This window comes from Meriones unguiculatus, chromosome X (assembly GCF_030254825.1).
Source record: "Meriones unguiculatus strain TT.TT164.6M chromosome X, Bangor_MerUng_6.1, whole genome shotgun sequence".
Lineage (NCBI taxonomy): Eukaryota > Metazoa > Chordata > Mammalia > Rodentia > Muridae > Meriones > Meriones unguiculatus.
In genome coordinates this window covers 134631299-134650344 of record NC_083369.1, presented here as the reverse complement: position 1 = coordinate 134650344, position 19046 = coordinate 134631299, and the positions used below count along the sequence as shown (strand labels likewise).

The window sequence follows — 19046 nt, the reverse complement described above, 5'->3', positions numbered from 1 at the left end:
CAGGTTCCTAGGTTGTTTCTTGTTTTCTTCATCTTCTGATGTCCATCCTCTTTGCCTTTTGGGATGGGTATTGAGCAATTTAGTAAGGGTCCTCTCTCTAGATTAGTTACTTTAGATTTACAGATTTTAGTAGGTTTATCGTATGTTATACATCTATATGAGTGAGTATATACCGTGTGTGTCTTTCTGCTCCTGGGACAGCTCACTCAGGATGATCCTTTCCAGGTCCCACCATTTACATGAAAATTTCATGATTTCCTTATTTTTCATTGCAGTTTAATACTCCATTGTGTAGATGTACCACAATTTCTGCATCTATTCTTCAGTTGAGGGACATCTGAGCTGTTTCCATCTTCCGGCTATTACAAATAAAGCTGCTACAAACATGGTTGAGCAAATGTCCTTTTTGTGTACTTGAGCCTCTTTTGTATATATGCCTAGGAATGGTATGGCTGGATCTTGAGGAAGCGCTATTCCTAGTTGTCTGAGAAGACACCAGACTGATTTCCAGAGTGGTTGTACAAATTTACATTACCACCAGCAGTGGAGAAGGGTTCCCCTTTCTCCACAACCTCTCCAGCATGTGTTATCGCTTGAGTTTTTCATCTTGGCCATTCTGATGGGTGTAAGGTGGAATCTCAGGGTCGTTTTGATTTGCATTTCCCTAGTGGCTAATGACATTGAGCATGTCTTTAAGTGTTTCTCTGCCATTTGATATGCCTCTACAGAGAGTTCTCTGTTTAGCTCTGTTCCCCATTTTTTAATTGGATTACTTGGTTTGCTGCCTTTCAGCTTCTTTAGTTCTTTATATTTACTGGATATTAGCCGTCTGTCAGATAAAGGATTGTTGCAGATTCTTTCCCAATCTGTAGGCATTCGTTTTGTTTTGATGACAGTGTCCTTTGCTTTATAGAAGCTTTTCAGTTTCATGAGGTCCCATTTATTGAGCCTGTGCTGTTGGTGTTCTGTTCAGGACGTTGTCTCCTGTATCACTGAGTTCTAGGGTTTTCCCCATTTTTTTCTTCTAACAGATTTAATGTGTCTGGTTTTATGTTGAGGTCTTTGATCCACTTGGACTTCAGTTTTGTGCAGAGTGAAAAATATGGATCTATTTGCATTTTTCTACATGTAGACATCCAGTTAGACCAGCACCATTTGTTGAAGATGCTATCTTTTTTCCATTGTATGGTTTTGGTGTCTTTGTCAAAGATCAGGTGTCCCTAACTGTGTGGGTTTATTTCTGGGTCTTCTATTCGGTTTCATTGATCCAGTACCATGCAGTTTTTATTATTGTTGCTCTATAGTACAGCATAAGATCAGGGATGGAGATACCTCCTGAAGATCTTTTATTGTAGCAATTCTGGTTTTAGCAATTCTGAATTTCTTGTTATTCCATGTGAAATTGAGAATTTTTTCTTTCCAGACCTGTAAGGAATTGTGTTGGTAATTTGATGGGAATTGCATTGAGTTTGTAGATTGCTTTTGGTATGATGGCCATTTTTACTATGTTAATCCTGCCAAGCCATGAGCATGGGAGATCTTTCCATCTTCTGATATCTTCTTCTAATTCTTTCTTCAGAGACTTGAAATTTTGTCATTTTTGGCTATTGTGAAGGGTGTTGTTTCCCTAATTTCTTACTCAGCCCTTTTGTCTTTTGTATATAGAAGGGCTACTGATTTTTTTTTTTGAGTTAATTTTGTATCTGGCCACTTTGCTGAAGGTGTTTATCAGCTGTAGGAGGTTCCTGGTGGAATTTTTGGTTATCACTCACATATACTATCATTATCATCTGCAAATAGTGATAATTTCACTTCTTCCTTTCCGGTTTGTATCCCTTTGATCTCCTTCAAATATTTTATTGCTCTTGCAAGGACTTTAAGAACTGTGTGGAAGAGATATGGAGAGAGTGGGCAGCCTTGTCTTTTCTCTGATTTCAGTGGGAATGCTTTAATTTTCTCTCTATTCAGTTTGATTTTGGCTATAGGTTAGCTCTAAATTGCCTTTACAATGTTTATGTATGCGCCTTGTATACCTGATCTCTTCAGTAATTTAAGCATGAATGGATGTTGGATTTTGTCAAATGCCTTTTCAGCATCTAGGGAGATTATCATGTGTTTTTTTTCTTTCAGTTTGTTAATATGGTGGATCACATTGATGGATTTCCATATATTGAACCACTGCTGCATACCTGGGATGAAGCCTACTTGGTCATATTGGATAATATCTTTGATGTGTTCTTGTATTCGGTTTGCAAGTATTTTGTTGAGAATTTTCTCTTTTTTGAGTATGAAGTGTCCTTCTGCATCTCTTTTCATTAATTTTGGTTGAAAGTGTATTTTATCAGATATTAGAAGGGCTAGTCCTGCTTGCTTCTTGGGTACATTTGCTTGGAAAACATTCTTACAACCCTTTACCCTTAGGTAATGTCTATCTTTGTGACTTAGGTGTGTTTCTTGTATGTAACAGAATGCTGAGTTTTGTTTAAGCATCCATTCTGTTAGTCTGTGTTTTTATTGGAGAATTGAGTCCATTGTTGTTGAGAGAGATTAATGAGCAGTGGCTGTTAGATCGTTTGGTTTTGATGTTGGCTGTGGTCATAAGGTTGTGTGCTGGGTTGCTTTTGGTTTTACTGTAGTGAGGTTAATTATTTCCTGTGTTTTCTTGAGAGTAGCTAGTTTTCTTGGGTTGTATTTTCCCTTCCAGTGTCTTCTGTAACACTGGATTTGTGTGTAGGTATTGTTGAAATTTATTTTTGTCATTGAATATCTTGTTTTCTCTGTCTATGGGACTGAAACTTTTGCTGGGTACAGTAGCCTGCGCTGACATCTGTGCTCTATTAGGATCTGCATGATATCTGTCCAGGCCTTTCTGGCTTTCATAGTCTGTTGAAAAGTCAGGTGTGATTCTACTGGATTTGCCATTATATGTTACTTGGCCTTTTTCCTTTGCAGCTTTTAGTATTTTTTCTTTGTTCTGTATACTTACTGTTTTGATTATGATGTGGCAGGAGGATTTTCTTTCCTGGTCTAATTTATTGGGTGTTCTGTAGGCCTCTTGTATTCTTATTAGCCTCTCCTTTAAGTTGGGAAAATTTTCTTTAATGATTTTGTTGAAAATATTTTCTGTGTCTTGGAGCAGGGAATCTTCTTTTTCCTGTATTCCTATTATTCTTAGGTTTTGTCTTTTTATTTTGTCTTGAATTTCTTGGATGGTCTGTATCAGGCATTTTTTAGATTTAACATCTTCTTTGACAGATACATCTATTTCTTCCATTGTATCTTCTACACCTGAGATTCTTTCTTCCATCTCTTGTAGTCTATTGGTTATGCTACCCTCTGTAGTTCCTGTTTTCTTCCCTAAGTTCTTTCTCTCCACAATTTCTTCCATTTGTGTTTTCTTTAATTTTTCCAATTCTATCTTCAGATCTTGAGCTGTTTTGTTGATTTCCTTCACCTGTCTGACTGTGTTTTCCTGTTTTTTCTTCAATTCCTTCAGCTATTTGTTTGAACAATCCTCTGTTTCTTTTATTTCTTTCAGTGATTTAAGCATTTCCTCTCTAAAGGCTATAAACTCTTTGGCTGCAACTTCCTGTATTTCTTTACAGATGGCCATAATCTGTTCGTTTTTACCTTCCTCTAGGTCTTTATGCATTTTTTTTGTTTCCTCTGTTATCGTCTTCATGAGCATAGATATTAGGTCATCATCTTCTTGAATTTCAATTATGCTGGGGTGTCTAGGGCTACTTGCCCCTGGATAACTGCATTCTGGACATACCATATTGCTCTGTCTTTTGTTGGTTTAGCTTTTACACTGGCCTCTACCCATTGGGTTATCTTAGGTTTTTGGAGTTAGTTTCTGGTGGTTCCTGGAATCCTGTGGTGGAGAAAAATTCCCTTGGCATGAAGATGGTTTTTTCCTGAAAGAAGCCTTCTCAGCTTTTTGGTATAGTCACTGGATTGACAGAGTTTTTCAGGAGTTGCTGCTGCTCACCTCAGGCATAGAGACCTGAGTGGTAACTGTGGTCCTTTTTAGTTGAGAGGGCTCTCCTTTCACCTGGAGAAGTCCTGAACACAGCTACCCTGCCTCTGGGTTTCTTGCTGTAAATTTAGTGATCTGTAGCTATAACCTGTGTGTCCCGTGGTTTGGCCAGTTTTGTTAGGAATAACTGGTTGCCCCTTGGAGCAGTATCTGGGGGTTGATCTCAGTGATCTAGGGCTTTTGTAGGTCTTAGGTTGGGGCTCTGTGCCCCAGTACCCAAGCAATAATCTGTGGTGGGTGGGTACTACCCTCCTGGTAACAGCAGGCTATCTGGTCCACAGCAGGTTCCTGGTTTGGGCTGGTCTGTGGAACCTTTTCAGGCATATACTGGGTGGCCTAAGTCTGTCCCCTTTGCTTCGTTCCCTGTGAGGATTTCTCCCAACAGTGACTCCCAGTCTCTGGTGCCCTGGGGCACACAGCTCTGTCTGTGCTGGAGAGCTGGGTGTGCAGCAACTGTCATTGCCTGTGGCTGGAGCCCAGTTCAGTGATGGCAGCTTGTACCTACTGGTTTGCGAGACTTTTTCCAGGGAAAGACTCTGTGATCCAAGTCAGTAGGGTTTCCTTCCTTCCCTGTGGGGTTTTCTCCTGACAGGGACTCCCAGTCTCTGTTGCCCTGGGGCACACAGCTCTGTCTCTGCCAGATAGTTGGTGTATAGTTACTGTCTGGGTCTGCGGGTAGAGCCCAGTTCAGTGATGGCGGCTCGTACCTGCTGGTTGGCAAGACTTTTTCCAGGGAAAGACTGGGTGACCCAAGTCAGTGCTGTTTCCTTCCTTCCCTGTGGGTTTTTCTTGCGACTGGGACTACCAGTCTCTGGTGTGTTTTTTTTTTTTTTTTTTTGTGCCCACCGATAAGCGTGGGAAAGTGATCAGGCCCCACAGGCATGTGGCTCTGGTCTGGCGACCTAGTGCCTGTGCGACCTGGGATCTCTTCTGGGTTCTGGCTGGGTGACCTGAGAGTGGACCCGACTGATTCCCACACCATGGGGGTTTCCTCTCACCTGGGAAACAGGATCGCTCTTGTTTTAGGGCCCAGAGTTCAGTCTCTTGGTCACTGCACGGAAAAATGTTGTCCTGTTCCTCAGATGCAGTGTTCTCCTGGCGCTGCCATCTTGTCCCTCAAATTTCTTTATTTCAATAATAAAATCGTTAGATATTGAATCATATTTTGTCACATCTATTGTCACTTACTAGAGCTATTTACTAATACTGAAATTTCTATACTTTTTGAGGTTTCACTATCTTTTTTATTTTTGAGACAAGATCTCATATTGTCTGGCTGCCTTCAGACTCCCCAAGGAGCTAAGGGTGACCTTAAGCTTCTTCTGATTTTACTTCCCAAGCACTATGATTACACTACTGTGGAGCTACTGTTTTCTTTTACAAGAAAACTCCCTTGGATTTCAACCTTTTAGAATTTCTCCATGTTTCTATCTTGATGAGTGATGCTCCCTTTTATACTTTTTTGTTTGGGTGTTTGATTAAACAGTAATTCAACTTATTTTGATCCTTTACCGCTTTTTCCTCTTGCCTTTAAAATTTGTACTTTTGATCATTTTTTAAATTATTAAAGAAATGAAGGATACAGATTTGTTACAGGACTTTGAGAACTATTACGTTTTTCCCCTCCTTTGTTAATTCATTTAATGCCATATGATATTTAATACTGTATAATGATATCTAACACAGAAGAATCGCCAAATATAAAATGAATTTTCAAGGAACCTTTGTTTTTTCAAAGAGGTATATTAATCATTTTTCATATACTGAAGTATCATATGAAAGCCATTCCCATTCTAGGTCACAAGTTAATTTTTTTCAGCAAGTTAATGAAATAAGTTAATGCTACCAGTACAGTAAAACCACTTAATTGTATAATTAATTGAAACTAATCATAATCATGTAAGGTACACTTTGAGATGTTGTTCCATTTATTTTTATGGTGGTTTGTCATTCTCTGAACTTAATGATAAAATTGAGCAATTCGCTGGGTGCCTTCAGCAATTAGTTCCTAATGTCCAGATTCAAACCCTATCATGAGTTGTGCACCCTATTTCCTTAGTTATATTCCTCCAGTGTGTTTAAAAGAGCTTAACAATGTGTGCCAGCTAATTAAGAAAATCATATTTAATTGCCAAATATACCTCCCAATATTTCTAATTGTGTCATTGTGTCATTCAAAAGTTTTTAGTGAATACAAATCACTTTTTTATAATACAAAATTCTAATAAGGCAGGCTCCTGTAAACTGCTTAGAAAATTAATAGTGATAATAATTTAGTCTTTTGAGTCTTACTTCCTTACTTCTCTGAATGATTATTATTCAAATGTAGTAGTTTTATTATTATTCAAATGTAGTACTTAATATAAATGTAAGAGAACATAATACATGTAGACATACATGCATTCTTTAAAGCACAAATAATTTAATGAAGCTTTTAAAATATTTTCCAACAAAACTTATTACAAATAGAGGGTATCTTGACCTCGTAGCAAATTTTGCTTAAGAATGGAAGTGGGATCTGATAGACTAAGATCAGAAGGAAGGAGAGGAGGATCTCCCCTATCAGTAGACTTGGGAGGGGCAATCGAGAAGAAGGGGGAGGGAGGGTGAGGCTGGGAGGGGAGGAGGGAGGAGCTTATGGGAGGATACAATGTGAATAAACTGTAATTAATAAAAAAAGTTAAAAAAAGAATGGAAATGTAGCATGATAAAGAAAACTTCCATATTTTGGTATATTTTTCTCTTTCTCTCTTTCCTTATCTTCTTCAACCTTCTTTTCTTTTGCTCTTCTTAAATATATAGGCTTATAATTGACAAATGGCTATTTTACTGGCCCCAAAATCTCTTTAATTAATTCAATTTTTTCTTTGACAATTTTATACATATATACAATGCATTCTGACTACTTTACCTCCACTCTTTCTTACATCCCTTCCACCTGCCAGCTCTTCCTCTTCCCTACATGTTCCCTTCTCATAAGCATGTCTTTTTGCTTTGTTTTTGTGATCCATTGGGTTTAATATGTCTGTGTGACCACGGGTTTGGAACTATCCACTGGAGTCTTGTAAACTAACAGTGGCTACACATCTGAAGACAATGACTGTTCCACCCCCCAAATCTCTCAGTAGTCAATAACTCATCAGGGAATAAGTAAGTTACTGTGATCCCCCTTCTGCATCCATGACTGACTAGTGACAGGACCAACCTGGTGCAGGCCCAGTGCAGGTAGCCACAGCTGGTACCAGGGTGTGAATATAATGTCAACCTCATACCCAGAACATGGGATTTTGTTGCTCTTCTTCATATCTTCTGGCTCTTACATTCTTTTCACCCATATTTTAGTGATGTTCTCTGAGCCTTAGAGTTGATTGTATCCATAGCTTATTTAGGATTAAGAACTTAAACACTATTTTTTTTATAGTACCTTGAGTACCCATGAGTCTGAATTCTTTGGGGTTAACTCTCTTCAAAAGAGGGTTTTTCTTACTAGGTTGGGAGTAGTATTTGTCTACAGATATGAATGCAGATATTTAAAAGGCTGTTTGACACTAGGTCAAATTATCTAAACCATAATAATAACTTCTACCCATAAGGCCAATGACTTACCTTCCCATGTGAATCTGACTGGGTTAACAGTAGCAGGACTAAATTCCCTCTTGTTAAGCAAACCTCAAATCCAATCAAAGAGAGGCTGGTTTCTCTCATAGCAGTTCTGCCATTATTGAATCTTTCCTGTCAGGGTGGTATCATAGCTCCCCCTCCCCAGTAGAACAGTCTGGCAGTCATACCCAGCAATGAAAAGATTCCAGCTCAATTCTAGCTTGATTTCTGTATATTTTCAGGTGAGATATGTGTGGTCTTCCTTAGTGGGGATGATCAATTAGTTTGCCTGGGCAACTAACAGGAATTATAAAAACCTGTATTATTTTGGGAGCCTATATGGCCTCCCAACAAATCATCAGGAGGTATCCAACACCTGGCAATGTGATTTTTCTTCAATAACCCAGTGTTTCAGGAGCAACATTATTCATCCGTGAAGAGTTCCCCCCTTCAAATTCTGTTTTAAAATTATGTTCGTAATTGGGTCACAATATACTAGGTTTCCATTTGGCTCTTTCATGAACTCCTCATTTTGGATAATGCTCCCTCTTGCCCTTTTATTTCCTCCTTTTTACTTTCTTATTGCCCATACAATACCTGTTTCCTTAATGTACACACCTCAATGACACCTTTCCTGGCTTCTACATGTACTCCAACTTAAATATACACATCTAAAGAATTGACACAAAGGTTTACATATGAGTAAAAACATACATATGATCTTTGTCTTTCTGGGTCTGAATTACTTTAGCATAATTGTTTCCATTTTCAACCATTTACATAAAAATCCAACAATTTCGTTTTTTCTTTACAGTTGACTAAAATTCCATTGTATATTTATAAAATATATTTATTTTTCCATTTTTCTCATTTATTCATTGATAGACACATATATTGATTTCACTTCCTAGCTATTGTAAATTCAGAAGCAGTGAACCATGGATGTTCAAGTATTTCCGCAGATATAAAGTTATTTAGGTATATGCCTAAAATGATAGAGTTGGGTCATAGGGTAGTTCTACTTCTAGTTTTTGGAGACACCCACAAACTGGCTTTCAAAGTGGCTGTGCTTATTTACTCTCCCACTAAGAATGTACTAGAGTTCCACTTCTTCATGCTAGCCTTTGCTGTCATTTGTATTCCTGTATTACTAATGATGGCGATTCTAAATAGAATGGGACGGAATTTTAAAGTAATTTTAATCTACATTTCTTTGATGACTAAGAATGTTGAACATTTTAAAAGTGTTTACTACTTACTTGTAGTTCTTTTGAAAACTTTAAATTCCATAACCTGTCTTTAATTGGGTTGCATATTTTTTGATGTTCAGTTTTTTGAGTTCCTTATATATTCTAGACATGAATCTTCTAATGGATCTTCTGTAGCTTTGGGGGTGATTTTATCATTCTCTTTGTTCTGAAGTATTTCTGTATCCTCTGTAGAATTGACCTACTGATAATAATTTGCTGTAATTTATTTTGCTATAAACCTTTTTATTTCTTTTAAAATTATAATAGTTACTTCTGGGTATAATAGTCCGGGTTGATAGCTGTGTACATGTACAACTGGTGATTAGTCTTTTCAAGCCCTTCTATCTTCAAAAGCCTATAACAAATAATCAGCTGTTGTTTTAATGGGCTTGCATTTAGGAGTTCATTATTCTCTATTGTAGGATTCAATACCATTTATTTAGTTTTTATTTTTTGTGTTTTAGCTATGCTATGTTTTGGTGAGTTTCTTTATATTCTAGTCTATTTGGTTCCCTGTAGGTCTCATACTTTGATGAGTATCTTAGATTTGGAAAATTTTCTTACATTATTGTATTGAAAATATTTTCTATTTCATTGGTATGATAGTGCCTTCCTTCCTCTATACCCATTTATTAAAAAATATTGGTCTTTTATGGTATTTCAAAGGCCTGCTCTGCTTTGTTCATACATTAAAAAAACACCCTTACAGGGCTGGAAATATGGCTTAGTGTTCAAGAGTATTTGTTGTTCTTCCAGAGGGCTTGAATTTCATTCCTGGCACACACAGTGGTTTACAACTATCCATAACTCCAGTTTCAGGGAATCTTATACCTTTTTTGAACTCTGAGGGCACCAGACATATACAGTGCACAGGCATGCAAACAAAACACTCATACACATAAATTTTTAAAAATATGTAACTGCATAATACAAATAAGTTTGCCTTTATTGAATGACCCAATTTTTCTATGTTCCTTCCAAAGTTTCTGACATGTGTTACTGTAGGACCTATTTATCTGACTCAGTTTCAGCCTACTCCTTTCCTCCACAGTCTGTGCAACATACAATGGAACTCTGAAACTCTGTGTGAATAAACCTATATTCATTCATTTTGAGGTAGGCTGTTAATTTTCTCTGTTATTAGTTTTCTATATAGTTTATGAAATATTTTGTTATCTAAAATGAATGACAATTTCATTTAGCTTTAAAATGTTAAATATTTCCTTTATTTCCATAAGTTATTAAACTATGTAAATCAAATTGCTAGGTAATCTGTGATTAGCATCTAAATTCATATTCTATAAATCATTTGTTAGACTACTCTTTATGAAGAATGTCTGTGAGTCTTCCATTCATTTCAAATGTTATTTCTGTATCTTTCTCTGGACTCTCTTATTTCACTTAACAAGAATTTATCTGTGTATTACTTTTTCATTCTCATTATTTTATCTTTAGTTTTGCTACACAATAATATCTACGTGCTCTTACTGTTCTTCCTTCTGTTTTTCTGGTCATTTTCTCTCAGTATGGTTTCACTTACAGAATTTTCAAGTTAAAATGGGGTTATCATATCCTAGCTGGTTGTAAATCAAAAGCATCTTCATACTAAGGGATTAAAATGATACAGCTGGCTACATGTACTGAGTACATTCCTAAAATCTCTCTTGTTTGCATACAGACTTATTTTATAATCTGTGGACAGAGAGATGCATTTCACTTATCAGACTAATCTATCAAATATCCTTATATGATTCTCTGTGTTACCTCTTCCCTTACCTATCAGTGGGGTACAGAACATTTGGCAGGGAAGTTTAAACATGGAAGAAATGATAGAAACTTAGAATTATTATTTAAAAGTGAAATGCTTCCTACAGGTTCCAATGTTTGCATGGTTGATATCCAACTGCTGGCACTGTTTTTGAAGGTTGTAGAACCTTTAAAAAGTAAATCCCAAGTGGAGGAAGTGGATCACTGAGGATAGGCCTTGAGGTTTTATAGTTCACCCCCTCTTCATGTTTACACTGCCCTTCCTGCTATAGACAAAAATGTGACCAGCTGCCTCATACTTCTGTTGCCATGCCTTCCTCACTTTATTTTATTTATTTACTTTATTTTCTTATATGGTAAAGAAAAATAAACCTCTTATCCTTAAGTTGCTTCTTATTTTGTAACAAGAAGAACAATAACAAATACACTTCGATCTCTGATTCACTCCATAAAGGGCTGCCTATTCATAAATCTGCATGACATTCTGTATAAGTTAGAACAAATAAATAGATTGGGTAAAATTATTTAGACTGTGAAGTTTATTTCAGTAGCTAGATACTAATTGTATAGTAGTTCAAATAAATAATTTATCATCAACATAAGTTCTTGTCTACTTTCCTGTGGGTCAAGAGCTTATCAGTTATAAGAATAAAATGTAAAATTATGTTATGAAGAAAATGGAAGGAAACACATGCTGTTAACATGAGTTGTAGACTAGGCTGAAATCCAAGGCAGTGGACAAGTACATGAAGAGGAAATCAAGAGAGGAAAAGCAAACAATACAATGAAAGGGTGAATTCAAAGCAGGTGTTGAGAAGTCATTGCCTGTAAGCCTGACACAGTCCTCCATTTTTGTGAGTAAATTCAGATCAAGACACATTCATGCCCCCCATTTCATATTATCTATTACTACTTATTGGGGTTGATCTGGAGCTATTTAAATGTTAATTGCTTACCCCCAACATCCTTAACTATTCTAGGAGCAAATTCTCACATATCTAAAATAAAGTTGTGTAAACTTTGCCTCTGAAATTATCCCCTACTGGCTAAATAAAGTTGCCTATAGCCTCGATTGGGCAGAAAAGAGATTGGCAGATCCAAGGTTTGGGGGCTTATGGGTGAGAAAAGGACCACTAGGAAAAAGAAAGGAGGAAGATAAGAGCAGATTGCCATGGGATAACATGAACCAGGAACATATGGACAAGAGCAGCTTGCTCTAAGGACTGTCCTGCTGGAGCAGAAGAAAGCCCAAGAGGAACACATGCAAGTATTAATGGGGATGTTGGATGTAAAGCAGAAAAGATAGCTTAGAGAGTTGATATCTGCTCAACCCCAGTGCTTTAAGGCTTAGTATGAATCTAACATTTTTCTGTGTCTCTTATTATAAAATAGCAGGTTAATGAATAACTCGTGGAATTATTAATCAGCATTAATTATTATTATAATAAATAAATCCTTCAACATCTACTTTCCCATTACAGTAATAGAGTAAATAATTGCACTAGCAACTATATGCTCAACAAAGCTAAAATATTACTCTTTGTCCCCCCATCCCCATAGAAAAAGTTTGATGTGGAAAGAAACATGAAGGGGAGTGAAGACATGGTTCGGTTAAGAGGTTACTTTACTTACAGAAGCTCCATGTTCAGTTCCCAATACCTAGTGGGCAGCTCACAAACACCTGTAAATCCAGTCACAAGGGATGTGATGCTTGTGACCTACAAGGGTACCCAAACACATGTGGAATAAACACACACACACATACATACAAACACACAAAATTTTAAAAATCCTCATACATGTGTGTGTTTGTATAATTATATATGCCTACATTAAGCAAAGGTGAGGAAAAAAGAACATATGTTTTCTTTGTCCTTGCGAAGAATTCTGTGTTTACAGTTTCCATCCATGCCAAAGAAATTGCATATTTGTAATTACTTTACTCTACAAGGCAAAGTTAAATTATATTTTCAGTACTCCATTGTATCCTGAAAATCTCACCAGTTTTTCATAGTGTCTTACTTTTATATTGTTTTGAGGCTAGGTCTAATGTAATAGAAGCTACGTCCAACTGATTGTAATTATCTTACCTCCAGCTGCAGAGTGATGAAATTACAGGTGAGTGCCAACACACCCACTTTTATGCTGGGAACTGAATCCAGAGTTTTCTACCTGTCAGACAAGTATTTTATCAACTGAGATTTCCCCAGGCCCAAATTTTCCTAAATTTAACTGAGGTTATTAGCCTCTGCCAAACCATTGTTCACTTTCCTCCATTATCCTCAAGCAACGCTTGTGTTCTCCCAACTGGGCCACACTCATGAATGAGATAAGCTCTTTCCAATATAAATTCTCAACAAAATACATTCTGAGACCGTAGACACCAGCTCTCTCAGTAAGATCTTTCCTGATATTCTTTCTCCACACAGCTTCAAGGGCAACTATGTTCTGACTAACAAAAGGAAAATTTAAAGAAATGCTCTACATGTTTTAATACCTTTAAAGTTGGGTGAATAGGGGTTTGAAAAGGGATGTAAAAGGCTTATTAGATACTATATTTATCTCTCTGTCAATGCAAATAGGGAATCCTACATGTAAGATATTAATATGAACAGTGGTTAGAAGAATGGTGGCAAACAGAGGATCTCTGTGTGAATGGGAAGAAGAAAAGAGGAAAAAGGAATTGGGAAACTTGTCTTTGACCAAAGAGGATCACCAGCTCCTATCTCTCATTCCATTTGTCAATTTCAAAGTTTTGATTTGCTGTTTATGTATGATGAGAGGAGTAATGAATCTGAATCTAAGTTTATGTCACACACACAAACATACACACAATCATATGCTCAGGCACACATTGAACCATCTTCAGGATAGTATTCTCTTATACCTATAAATTATTTTATCCTTTTTATTTTTACTTTATTTAATATTTTAACTTGAGTTTATTCACTTTGTATCCCAGCTGTAGTCCCTTCCTTCATCCCTCTCAAGTCCAACCTTCCTCCCTCATCTTCTCCTATGCCCCTGCCCTAGTCCACTGATAAAAGAGAACTTCTCCCCATCCCTCTGACACTAGCCTATCAAGTCTCATCAGGACTGGCTGAATGGTCTTCCTCTGTGGCCTGGTAGAACTGCTCCCCACTCAGGAGGAGGTGATCAAAGAGTCAGCCATTGAGTTCATGTCAAAGACATTCCCTGTTCCCATTACTAGAGAACCCACTTGGTCACTGAGTTGCCATGGGAATACATCTGTGCAGGGTTCTAGGTTATATCCATGCATGGTCCTTGGTTGGAAAATCAGTCTCAGAAAAGACTTTTTGCAGATTTTTTGGTTCTGTTACTCTCCTTGTGGAGCTCCAGTCCCTTCCAGGTCTTTCTATCTCCCCCATCTTTCATAAGATTCCCTGCACTCTACACAAAATTTGCCTATGAGCCTCTGCATTTGCTTTGATACCTGACTCGGTAGAGTCTTTCAGGGGCCCTCTGTGGTAGGCTCCTGTCTTGTTCCCTGTTTTCTCCCACTTCCATTGCTCCTACCATTTGCCTTTCTGAATGAGGATTGATCCTCTTACCCAGGGTCTTCCTTCTTGCTTAGCTTCTTTAGTTATACAGATTTTAGTATGTTTATCCTATATTATAGGAATAATATCCACTTATAAATGAGTATTTGCCATGTGTGTCTTTCTGCTTCTGGGATATCTCACTCAGGATGATCTTTTCTAGTTCCCACAATTTGCCTACAAATTTCATGATTTTCTTGTTTTTCATTGCTGAGTAGTATCCCATTGTATAAAGATACCACAATTACTGTATCCATTTCTCTGTTGAGAAACATCTGGATTGTGTCCAGATTCTGGCTATTATGAAGAAAGTACATGGTTGAGCAAATGTCCTTGTTGTATACTTAAGCATATTTTGGATATATGCCTAGAAGTGCTATAGCTGGATATTGAGGTAGCACTACTCCTAATTGTCTGAGAAAGTGCCACATTCACTTCCAAAGTGGTTGTACAAGCCTACATTCCCACCAACAATGGAGGAGGGATCCCCTTTTGCCACAAAGTCTCCAGAATATATTATTGCTTGAGTTTTGGACCTTAGCCATTCTGATGGGTTTAAGATGAAATCTCAATTTCATTTTGATTTTCATTTCACAGATTACTAAGGACACTTCGTATTTATTTAAGTGTTTCTCTGCCACTTGATATTCCTGTATAGAGAATTCCCTGTTGTGAAGGGTATTGATTCCTTAATTTCTTTCTCCACCCTTTTGTCTTTCATATACAGAATGGGTACTGATTTCTTTTATTTTTTTTAATATTAATCACAGGTTATTTACATTGTATCCCAGCCGTAGCCCCTCCATCATTCACTCCCAATCCGACCCTCCCTCCCTCATCTCCTCCCTGCCCCTTTCCAAGTCCACTGCTAGGGGAGGTCCTCCAACCCATCCATCTGATCCTAGCTTATCAGGCATCTTCAGGACTGGCTGCCATGTCTTCCTCTGTGGCCTAGCAAGACTCTTCCTCCCTTAGGAGATTGGGGAGGGGGAGGAGGTAAAGAACTCAATTGTTGAGTTCATGTCAGAAATAGTTCCTGTTCGCCTTACTAGGGAAACCCAGTTGGTTACTGAGCTACCATGTGTTACACCTGAGGAGGGTATCTAGGTTATATCATAATATGGTCCTTGGTTAGAGAAACAGTCTCATAGAGGACCCCCATGCCCTGATATACTTTGTCCTTGTGAAGCTCCTTTCCTCTCTAGATCACACTAATTCCCCCTTCTTTCATATGATTCCCTGCACTCTGCCCAAGGTTTGGTTATGAGTCTCCGCATCTGCTTTGATACACAGCTAGGTAGAGTCTTTCAGAGGCCCTCTGTGGTAGGCTTCTGTCCTGTTACTTGTTTCTCCTGCTTTCCTTGTCCATCCAATTTGTCTTTCTAAGTGAGGATTGATCATCTTACTCTGGGTCCTCTTTCTTGTTTATCTTCTTTAGGTGCACATATTTTAATATGTTTATCCTATCTTATAGGTCTATATAAATGAGTATATACCATGTGTGTCTTTCTGCTCTTAAGATACCTCACTCAGGATGATCTTTTCTAGATCCCACCATTTTCCTGCAAATTTCATGATTTCCTTGTTTTTCATTGCTGAGTAGTAAACCATTGTGTAAAAGTACCACAATTTCTGTATCCATTCCTTAACTGAGGGACATCTGGGTTGTTTCCAGGTTCTGGCTACTACGAATAAAGCTGCTATAAACATGGTTTTGCAAATGTCCTTGTTGTGTACTTGAGCTTCTTTTACATATATACCTAAGAGTGGTATAGCTGGACCTTGAGGAAGCAGTATTCCTAATTGTTTAAGAAACTGCCAGATGGATTTCCAAACTGGTTGTACAAGTTTATATTTCCACCAGCAATGGAGGAGGGTTCCCAATTCTCCACAACCTCTCCAGCATGTGTTCTCACTTGAGTTTTTAACCTTTGCCATTCTAACGGGCGTAAGGTGAAATCTCAGGGTCGTTTTGATATGCATCTCTCTGATGGCTAAGGATGTTGAGCATCTCTTTAGGTGTTTCTCTACCATTCTATATTTCTCTACAGAAAATTCTGTTTAGCCCCGTACCCCATTTTTAATTGGATTGCTTGATTTATTGCATTTTAATTTCCAATTTTCCTTTTCCTTGAGAGATGTACCAATTTTTGTAATTGTATCTTCAGTGCTTCAGATTCTTTCTTCTATCTCTTGTATTCTAATAGCGATGCTTACCTTTGCAGTTCCTGATCTTTTTTTAAGTTCTCCAGCTCCAGGGTTTTCTCTGTTTGTGTTTCTTTACTGATTCTAATTTTGTTTTTATATATTGCACCATTTCCTTCATCTGTTTGAATGTGGACTTCAGTCTTTCATGATAGCCCTTTTTTTGTTAGTTTCCTGTCTATATGCCTCTACTTGTGCCTCTATTTATTTGACTATATTTGCCTCTATTTTTTGAGAGCTCTGTTCTTTTCCTCTTTATATGCCTCTGATAACTAGATAAGCATAGATTTGAGATCATTTTCCTGTGTTTCCAATGAATTAGCATATCCATTGATATTTGGGGTTGCTGATAAAGCCATGGTGTCCTGATTTTTGTTGGATGTGTTCTTAAACCCAAGTCTAGCAATTTGCTTATCTCTAACCTTTGCTGTTTGTTCCTGGAGTTTGTACTTCATATTTGATCCATGTGTCTCTAGTGTCTGAAGGATTCTTCAGGAAGATGAGAGGAGTCCACTGGTTAAAGAGTGAATGTTGGTGTTTCAGCAGTAGCTAAGGGTGGAATGTCAACAGTTGCATATGCTCATGCTCAGTGCAAGAGTAAGCATGGAAGTGTGACTTGAAGGACAGGGTGCTAGATCATGTAGATGCCTGGAATGGTGGCGCAAAAATATAGGAGGAGGTGCTGGTGCTTTTCAGGGGCACATTGTGCATGCACAGGTGTCCTGAATACCTTAGTGTCCTATAGGCCTGTGGTACTGTCCTCCTGGTGTTCAGATCTGTCTGATCTCCAAGAATTATTTGCCTGTACTCCACTGGTAGACCCACAGAACAGGGGCCTTATTGTTGAGAATGCTGTCCCAAGGATCCCTATCTTGCCCACAATGGGTGTATGGGTGGGAGGGATCTTATGTCTGGCTGCTGGAGTAGAGGGACCCTGAATCTGGGCCTCTGCAAGCACTCCTTTGAAGGCATACTCACTTGCTTTCAGGCCTAATTGGAAAGTACAAGTATTCCCCCTGTTCTCTACTCCCAGATTTGGGCTTGCAGGGGCAAATGAGAATGTAAGAAATCTGTCAACTTAGTGATGTCCACTATTTGGTTGCATGGCAGAGAGACCATACTTGGGGCAGCTGTCTCTGCCACCTCAGTCACTGAGCATGGAGGCTCCTGCTTGGGTTAGCTGCTGCAGGCTGTAGACACAGACCTGAGAGGCCTATACAGCAGCCCACTGTAGCTGCAGACATGGGAGGCCCATACTGCTACAGCCTCTGCAGACTCATTCACTGAGCACTAAGGCTTGTCCTTGGGGCAACTGCTGTTGCCTCTGTTGAGCTGGAGGGCCCATGTTTGGGGCAAAAGGAAGTGCAGGCATTTGAATATTCACCACTCTCAGTCTCAGGAGAAGTCCAGTGGTGATCCGGATCCAAACTGTCCCAGCTCATGGGTTGTTCTCTCTTGCCCAGGAAGCCTCAATGTCGATGTTCTTGTTTCAGCCTTCCCTCCACTCACCAATTTTGGAATTTAAGATTCTGCGCCCCTCAGATATGTTGTGCACTGGTCACTGTCATCTTGGACTCCTATTTTATCTTCTTTATTATTCAAGGTTCTCATAAATTCATATATATATATATGAGACTGGATGTGTCAGCTGATCTTCAGTAGCCCATAGAACCCTGAAGAAGTAGCTTCTAATGTTCTAATGAAGGAAGAGACTTGCTAGCCAGACAAGAGTAAGCAGGCAAGGAGTAAAAGCTCCCTTCTTCCATGTCCTCCTATAGGCTTCCAGCAGAAGGTGTGACCCAGATTGAAAATGTTTCTTCCCACTTAAAAATCCTGATCAATTATCTGTGTGTTTCTACTGCAAAGGTCTGGACTAGAAGAGGATTCTCCCACGTCAAACCAAGAAAAAATTTCAGAGGTATACCATCCATTTCTAGATTATAGTTCATTCCAGATATTATTAAGACAACAATCAAGAATAGCCATCACAAGTCTACCCCTTGTCAATTCAATACACAATTATATTACATTATGGCATGATTAATTTAAAAATATATACAATAACCAGGTCATCATAATTATGCATAACATGACATAACTATCCTTCATACAACCCCAATGCTTTATAAATTTAGAGTAAGTGACAATGTTTCTTTCAGGACATTCCTTCAGCATCTCAAATTTAAATATGATATTCACTGATATTCTCTCAATTGAGAAAAAAGTTAAAAGATTGTTGCAGGTGTGGCTGCTGTGTCACATGTGTGCCAGTAGGTGGAAGAGAGGAGTCAGGCTATGTCTACACTCAATGTTCTGACCTGCGGACATCTGAATGAACAGTATTCTATTACTCCTTGAAAAAAACAGTGAGCTTGAGATAAACACCAGCCCTGCCCTTAAGGGCTCCCAGGGTGGTGAGCAACCTAGACACTAGAAGTACCCAACCTTGGGCCTGTGGGCCCAGGTGGAAATGAGCCTAAGACAGACAACCCTTGCATGGGGCTACTTTGGCAGGCTGGACAAGGATTGATCCTGAGTGGTGCCATGGGGCCCAGAAAAAGAGCTAAACCTGAGATGTCCACCAGTCTAGCACTGTGCAGGCCTGAGGGGTGGAGGTGGCATAGA

At 38.4% G+C, this 19046-nt stretch overlaps 1 non-coding gene across 1 annotated transcript; it reads left to right on the top strand.

Moving 5' to 3' along the window:
• Positions 1-18644: 18644 nt before the first annotated feature.
• LOC132650256 (small nucleolar RNA SNORA17) lies at positions 18645-18773 on the top strand. Its single transcript, XR_009588635.1, has one exon. It is a non-coding gene; the product is annotated as a small nucleolar RNA SNORA17 (small nucleolar RNA).
• Positions 18774-19046: the final 273 nt, after the last annotated feature.